The sequence below is a fragment of the Phalacrocorax aristotelis genome, chromosome 1 (genome assembly GCF_949628215.1).
Source record: "Phalacrocorax aristotelis chromosome 1, bGulAri2.1, whole genome shotgun sequence".
Taxonomy (NCBI): Eukaryota; Metazoa; Chordata; class Aves; order Suliformes; family Phalacrocoracidae; genus Phalacrocorax; species Phalacrocorax aristotelis.
In genome coordinates this window covers 193,232,836-193,240,736 of record NC_134276.1, presented here as the reverse complement: position 1 = coordinate 193,240,736, position 7,901 = coordinate 193,232,836, and the positions used below count along the sequence as shown (strand labels likewise).

The window sequence follows — 7,901 nt, the reverse complement described above, 5'->3', positions numbered from 1 at the left end:
GCTTAGATCAATAATGTCAATTGTGGGAACCATCAGATCTCCACACCTACAGATTGGAGGTTTTGCAAAAGATTGCCATTTTGCTCTTTATTACTGCACACAGATTTTGTGTGGGTCTCCAGCTCATTACACATGGCTTATAAGACCTCAAGCCAGCAATATTTCACTGCATCTGCACTAATACCTATGTACCAGATGTTAAGACAAATTATGAGTCCCATATGGCAAAAGAAAATTACCACCTTCCATTTCCTCCTAAATGACAGAATATCCTGTCCTCGCTGGCACCAAATTGTCTGATTTCACAAAATCCATTATATTACATAAGGAATTAATAGGATATTGTATACAGGGAACAGCTCTTGTAACATTTATGGTACTTTAACAAGGAAGATAAAGTTTCCTCTAACCTATACTGCCTATATAATTCACAGAAGCCTTTGGTCTCTACTATTGTCAGTCTGTAAGAGCTAATACCAGATGCATTCACAGGGAGAAAAATGAAATAAGAAACCCTGTGGTCAAAATGTGACATTATTTTGGCAATTGCAAGTACCCTGACTCCAGTGGAATTTTACCCATTTACATACAGATTTCCTTTCATAATCATATGCACTTAACTTGAAATAAAAATTGTCCTAAATAAAGGGGAAAGAAAACCCCAACCAAACACCCAAATCTGAAAGTTTGGGGATGCTTGGACTTGGAGTTTATTTTGACATTACAGAAAAAGGAGGTATCTGTGAAAGATTGATCAGGATCAGTGCATCAGTGACAAGACAGGTTTTCAGGTGTTCAAATCCATCCTCCGGACTTGAAGTTTTGGATTACTTCCATATCCATCCTTTCTATCCACTGTTACTCAGATTTCTTATATCAGAGACCTGACGTTTTGGCTGTTTGCAAATTAACTTCTGATGGCAACAGGGCAAGAAATCAAAAAAATGAGAAGGTATCTATTTTAAATACCTACCACATCATAAGGTGAACACTAAATAATACATTCTCTTTCAGATACACATCCATACTGTTTATATAAAACTTGATGACAGCAGCCAGAAAGATAACAAAATGTTGTTGTATAAGGGAAGACTTTTCCATACACGTTCTTGCCTGTTTGGAAGAGGCAGGAGAGGAGAGAGGAGTGGGCTTCATGTTGTGCTTATACATTTTAGTTTCTATTTATAGTTAAGTGACTCACAACCTGGTGAAAATCACATTTTCCTATTGCTTTGAGGCAAATTGCCTGGAGCATTCTCTAAGTAACTTCTCTTTTTTTTTTTTTTTTTCTTTTTTTTTGTTTTGTTCTGTATAACATGTAAAAGATGGCTTAGGCTTTGCCCCTTATTTAAAAGAGCACTGTAATACTGATCCTATCAGATACAAAGGTAAGTGTTTCCTATGATTCTGCTGAGAAAATTAACCTGTATGCCACAGATTTCCCAAGCTTCGGAGAGCTGGGTCTCTGCCAGCAGTCTGAAACTGGCTCACTGAAAATTTCATGGAAAGATCAGCTAAGGCAGAAGTATTAGTTTATAGCATACGAACGTGAAGTTTAGACTTACAGAAAAAAGTACTTTTAAAAAGCCATCAGAAATTGCTTTGATACCAGAACTGAGACTCATGACTGATTAGCAGAACATCTATTGCCAGAGGCAATAATCAACAGCCTAAAGACAAAGCACCTGAAAAGATTTGCTTCTGCATTTTACCCTGTTTTTGTTTATCCCCATTAGCCCTAGGATGCTAAATAGGGCACGTAGCACACCTAACTTTCCTGTAATTACGTGAAGGAAATGTTTCCATTTTCTTAAAAAAAAACCCCAAACATAGTGCAGTGCTATAATTTCACTTAGTAAAAGTGAGTAGGTATGAGAGAGACAAGAAAGCAAGTTCAGGTCAAATGCTAGAGACATTAGCGAAGAAACTTGTCAAAGATGTGGGTAAGGCCAACAAGGTCATCTTTGTTCAGGCCCAATGTGCCCAAATTCTTAAGATATTTTGGTTTCTGATGTTTGCAACATAAATAGTTACTGCATGTTTTTCTCAGAGTTTAACAGTTTAACAATAAAAGCAAGCTGGTTTATTGTTTTAAATAAATATAAGCATTTTGGATTTAAAAATTGTAAATTTAGAACATGTTACGTCATGATGAAACATTTGGAATGTATCTGGCTATGAAACACATTCTGTTTCATACTGGATTTCTTAATCCAAAGAAGCAAAAATGGTCAGTTAATCACAAACCATAGTGAAAAGGAATATAAACTCTTCCAAGTACAAATATTATTTGTATTTCTTATGGAAGACCTCCACTTAATGGCCACAGCCATTTCGTTATAAGGTAAATTACAAAAAAAAAAAAAATTAGAAAAAGAAAAAGAGGAAAAATTGTAAGGCAAATTAGGACAAAAAGGGAAAAGAGAAACTCGGAGACTTCTTGAGACACGGTGGGGTCTGACATACTCCGTCTTCTTTGGGCTCCTGCCAGCTGCCACGTTTGCAGGGCACTGTGACTCTCCACCCTGTGGGCACTGTGGCACCCTTTCAGCCGCACAAATCATCAGAGGGATTTAATCACGGCCATTCTCAAGTTTTATTACCTTCATTTTGATAAAGACATATTTTGAGGTGTTGGTTGTTGTGCAGATAGTATTATTTCTCCTTCTAATAATTTGATACTTCTGTAATCTTTTTAAAACGTTTGCTTCTACTGCAAATATTTGCTTATCGAAGGAGCCAGCCTCCTTTAGCATACTGACCTTAGTTTTCTGTTACATAGACCGCATCACCCGGTAAGTAATAAGGGGAACGTGGTGGAATTTCATATATTAAGCACTGAAATAACTGTCAAACTAAGATATATCTAGATCATCATTTGGAAGTGAAAGCTATAGTCTTTCTCTTCTTGAGTAATGCTCCCACTGGTTATGTCTTTGCTCATTTTGAGATTACAGCATGCCCAAAATCTCAATGTGTTGTGAGAATTTACTAGAACATTACTTGATGTTCAAATAACCATCCCATACCAAGGAGCGGTTGTTATCAAAACACATTATTTTATACCCATTACAAGGAAGATCTGTTGACTAAGTATGGTTAAAATAAGACATGGAAACTTCCTTTTGTCTACCTGACTTTGATGGCATGTGGTATGCCCTATATATTAGCTGCGGCTTTGCTCTCTACTATGAGAAGTGCCACCCTGCTTGTGCAAAAATGCTCCCTGTGTGGTTTGACAATAGCGGCATTGACTGAATCTGGCTGCCCGCTGCCCCAGAACTTTCTATACCCACCCTAGCAATAGCTCAGCTGAGTGAGTCAGACCAACAGAAGTCTTCTTCCACACAGTCAAATGGTCAGAGCCCTGCCAGTTTGTCACCATCATGGCGGGGTTAGAGGAAAGGCAGTGCCAAAATAAAAAAAAAAAAAAAAAAAAAAAAGGAAAAAGAACCAAAGAACCCGCAGCCACAAAGCACAGACAAGAATAACGAAAAGAAAGGGGTTACCTTTTCTTCTCATGCAATAACACAGATCAGTTCTGATCAAAAAGTTTTTTAAAAGAAAAGCTTGGGTTTCTTTTAAAGCAGAAAATGCTTTTTCTGTTCGGTAACAGGAGATAACTTCTGGTATGTTTGTGGGGTGGGAAAAAAAGGTGTTTAAAACATAAAAGAGATATAGACATTTCAAACAGCCTCCCAGACCCCCCGGCCCGGGGCACCAGGCTGACTTTTGGGCACAGCTGGCACCGTCAGTCCCTCACTCGTGGCTGCACGCACCCAAGTGAGTTTTTGAATATTAGCCTTCATTACATTACCCAAAAAGCTGTGATTTAGAGCGGCCCCTCCCGTGCCAAGCGCCTGCGCCACGCCAGCCGGGATCGATCCGTGTCCCCCTCCCCAAGGCGCCCGGGACCGTGGCCCGGGGGGCTCCCTTAGGGGCAAGGGGCTCCGCCGCCGCCCCCAGGCCCGCACCCACCGGCGGAGCCCGCCGCCGTCCCGCACTCGCCCGCCCCGCCCAGGCCGGGTGGAAGGGGCCTGGCCCCGAGCCGCCCGCGCCGCGCCGTGACTTGCGCGGAGCCCACCCGTGACCAAGCGGGACGGCCCCGCCGGTGGCGGTGGGCGGGCGGGCGGCCGGGCCGGGGCGCGGCCCCGGGGCGGTGCCGCCGCCGCCCCGGTCCGCCACCGGTAGGGGGCGGGCGCGCCTCCTCCGCCCCTTCCCCGGCCTGTGGCGCGGCGGCGCTCGGCTCGGCTCGGCTCGGCTTCCTGCTCGGTTGCCGGCAGGCGGGCGGGGGCAGCCTCCGCGGCGCGGCCGCTGAGGGGACGCTGCGCGACGTGCTCGTGGCCGTACAGCCCAGGTGGGGGCTCGCGTTGTCCGTGGGGCCGTGCGGGGTGGCGGCGGGGGGAAAGGGGGGCAGGCGGCCGCGCTCCCCTCCATGGGGCAGCCCCTGTCCCGCACCGCCGGGCATCCCGTCTCTCTCCTCTGCCCGGGGCCGCCGCCGCCTTTCCTGGCGGCGCAGCTTCCCCGGGCCGCCCGGCCCTTCCCCCGTCCTCTCGTAGCCGGGAGCTGCCCCGGGAGGGGCGAGGCGGGCCGGGGCCCCGGGTGCGGGGCAGGGCGGTGCAGGGCAGGGCAGGGCAGAGCCGGGCGGCGCCCCCAGGCCCCCCTCAGAGCGACCGGCGGGGCGGGGGCGCCGTTCCCCGGTGCAGGGGTCGCCCCTTCGTCCTCTCCTCCCCGTTCCCTCCCTCTCCTTCGGGGGCTGCCGGGCCGGTGGGAGGGAGGTGGGGGCTCCCCGCAGTGGGGGCGCCCCGGTGCAGTTAAATAAGTATTTGCAGAGTGGGCAGCGTCTTGCTGCTGAAACAAAGACTTGGCGCAGTGGAAAGGAGACGGGGCTGCTCTTCGGTGTGTTTTTTCGCTTCTCCTTGGCCGCTGAGTAGCGGATCGTGGACGTTGTTGGCGAACGGGTTTTAAAGGTTCAGCTCCTGTTTGACTGAAACACTAAATACCCCGTTACAGAGAGCAGCCGTGAGCTGATGGAGAATACGTTGTGCACCCAGGTTTGCAGAGAGATACCTGTCGAAGCGGTCCGCGTTCCTCTGGTTCCTAGCCTCTGAGTTGCTGAAGTAGGAAAAAATATAGTAACTGTATGCATTTCTTTCTTTTTGGTAGCTAACTACTACCCTATCTTAAGTTAAGGTTTTGCCTGAGCTGCCGAGGGGGGCTGCATAACTCACCTGATGTCTTGATCTTTCAATTTTTTTTTCACATTTAGAAGAGTTTAAATGATAACGTAATAACTTCAAACTTTTGTAAGGTTCTCTGCTTATACCAGGTATTCTTTGTAATACTGTGTGTGCCCCGTAATGCCACGCAGGCTTAGCGCCTGTGGTGATTCTTTGCTGGTCCTCTTCTTTTAATTCTCCTACTGGTATTAAATAAATACTTTGTTATTTAGGGGGAAAAAACCCAGAAATGGCTGGTTAATGACTGTCCACAAGTCTTTTTTTGTTGTTGTTTTTAAAGCCTGCAAAACTAATCAAGGTATGAATGTCTGCATTAGCGCATTAGCACATCCCCCCGCCCCCCCGGGATTCTTTTAACTGTGAAGAAATCTTTTTCATCTGTTGGTTTATATGGTTGTCTGTGTGGCAGAACAAGTTCTGTAACTTGCTTTAAGCCTGCAGGTAGGCTCTTCACAAGCTAATAATAGCTTGGTGGTGTTGTGTAAGAACATCCAATGACTTTGGGATGGAGGAGACACCTGGCTTTGTGAAGGCCACTGCTTTCATCACTTCGGACCAGTCCTGACCATTTCACCCGGTAGGAGTGCAGGGTAGATAGTTAGAGAAATCACCTCATGGTGCCCACAAGTTACTGCCCGGCCTCTCTAGGGGCAGCCTGAGTGCTTCAGGGAATACGTGCTCTATGGAATATATTCTCAGTGCTTTAAGAGAAGAGTGATAATATAGAAAGAGTTTGAGAATTTAATGTAACTTCGGCAAGCAAATATTTAAAAAGTGAACTGTTACTACCGAACGTTTAGTTTCTGATTTTGTTCAGAAAATATATTAGCATAATATATGGGAAAGGGATTCTTTCCTGTAAGATCACAAGTGGAACAGTACTATTTAAATAGCAAAAAAATACCGATTTGCTGACAGATTACTTCATAGTCTAAAGCTTAGGTGTCCATAAGATGAATCCGCAGCAGCAACAGAGAACTTGTTTCTTAAGATTTGAACTGTTCAGAGGTTGTCGTTCAAATAGAATTTAGGGTATGGTTTTTAAACCTACAGTCCCGTTGAAGTTGGAGGGTTGACATGTAAGGGCTGCAAGCCTTACCACTTCTATCAGCGATCAGTGTCTCCATGAGCCCTAATATAAGTGATATATGTGTTCAGTTTTGAGTTTTTTCCACTAAATTGCTGAGAAACTTTAGAATTTAAGGCATAATTATCGTAAACATGCGTATTTTCTCTGCCGGTGGCTGGCTGCATGACCCTGTGACAATCGTTTTCCTGTCAACAGCACTGGAATTATTGTAATTGTTTCATGGTTTAGAAGGATCCCTCTGGGAAGTTTCATGTTGATCTGAAACCAAGACTGTCCATAAATTCTCAGGATTACTTTAGGAAAAATGTATTCTGCAGCAGTGTCAGAAGTCTTACAGGGAGACTTCATGAGATGGCTGGAGCAAATCTAACAGCCTGATGCTGTACTCTGCTTCCTGACACTCAAGTGTCGGGATTAGCAGACACTACTAGTCTGGCAGGAATTATGTTCATTCTTTTTTACTAGGTTAGCTTTCTTTAGTGAGCAAAATCGTGTGGGGCTGGGGCAACCTGGCAGGTGAGCTCATTTATCTCGAACTTTCTGCTTCCTAGTACTGTCCAGGCCTGAGACCCAGTGACCACACAAAAGACCAGTGATGAGGAAATAACTTTAAACTGGTGTTGGTGCTTGAAACCTCATTTCGTAGCACCAGAATTTTCAACTGGGATGGATGTTAAAGCATCTGTAGCCTATAAGTAGGTGTTCCTGGCTTCCTACTTCATTGTGTAAAATGCTTTGTCTAACCACGAATCGAAGCATAGCCTCCTTGTGCTTTTCTTAATGGTATATGTGTCCCGAAAGGACTTCAGGGTTGTTTTTTTTTTTTCTTTTTTCTTAAAAGAAAAAAATATTTTTCTGGATAACTTGTAGTTCTAATTCTGCCCTTATTTTACCCAGGCTTCTTGAAATCCAGTCGCACTTAAGTTTTTGTAAGGAGTTATCAATAGTTACTTTTTTGAAATGTTCAACTATTTTTGCACCCCATATACAGTGCCATATTTCTATGATACAAAAATAGTTTACATCTTCATTTGCAGTCAGAGCTGCAACTCAGCTTTTTCCAGCTCCTGTTGGAGCTCAGTGCCAAGAGGATATGGAAGAGACTGTGGGAGAGGGAGCAGCTTTGGAAGGCTATCAGGACAGCCGGAGCTGCTGGAGTAAACTTTGCCCCACATTTAGCGTGCACTGCTGTTGACTCAGTTTTAATGGCAGAAAGTTGCACAATGTATTTATATGTACAAAAGCATGGTAGTTCTCATGAGAGTCCAGTTAAAATCTTCATTAACATCAAAACAGATGATACGGTCTTCTCTCTATTCATAAAGCCTTGCTTTCTTCTTGTTACTGGCTGACGTCCTTCCTTTCTCCTGCCCTCTCTCCAGTTTTCTTTTTTTCTGAGGAGAAAGTAACCATCTCCTAGTAACAGAGACTTTTTTCCTTGATCTGTTTTGGTATCACCAGTTAATTGAGTCATCATTTGTCAAACATTTAAGCTGGTATAAGCCAGTACTACCGCTAGAAAGCTGCGGACCTGCTCCCACACGCTTATTTCTGCTTTTGGATCAGCCCAG

General features: G+C 44.8%; 1 protein-coding gene across 7 annotated transcripts in view; it reads left to right on the top strand.

The window, feature by feature from the left end:
• Positions 1 to 4,211: 4,211 nt before the first annotated feature.
• The window catches only part of FAM3C (FAM3 metabolism regulating signaling molecule C), a 30,101-nt gene continuing 26,411 nt past the window's right edge, over positions 4,212 to 7,901 (top strand). Inside the window, exons 1-2 of one of the 7 annotated variants that reach the window (XM_075081155.1) lie at positions 4,212 to 4,357; positions 5,014 to 5,141. The gene's annotated coding sequence lies outside the window, so the exon portion shown is untranslated. Of the gene's footprint in view, positions 4,358 to 4,666; positions 4,900 to 5,013; positions 5,142 to 7,901 lie in introns of those variants that run through there. The other 6 variants (XM_075081161.1, XM_075081156.1, XM_075081157.1 and 3 more) reach the window with 6 other exon arrangements.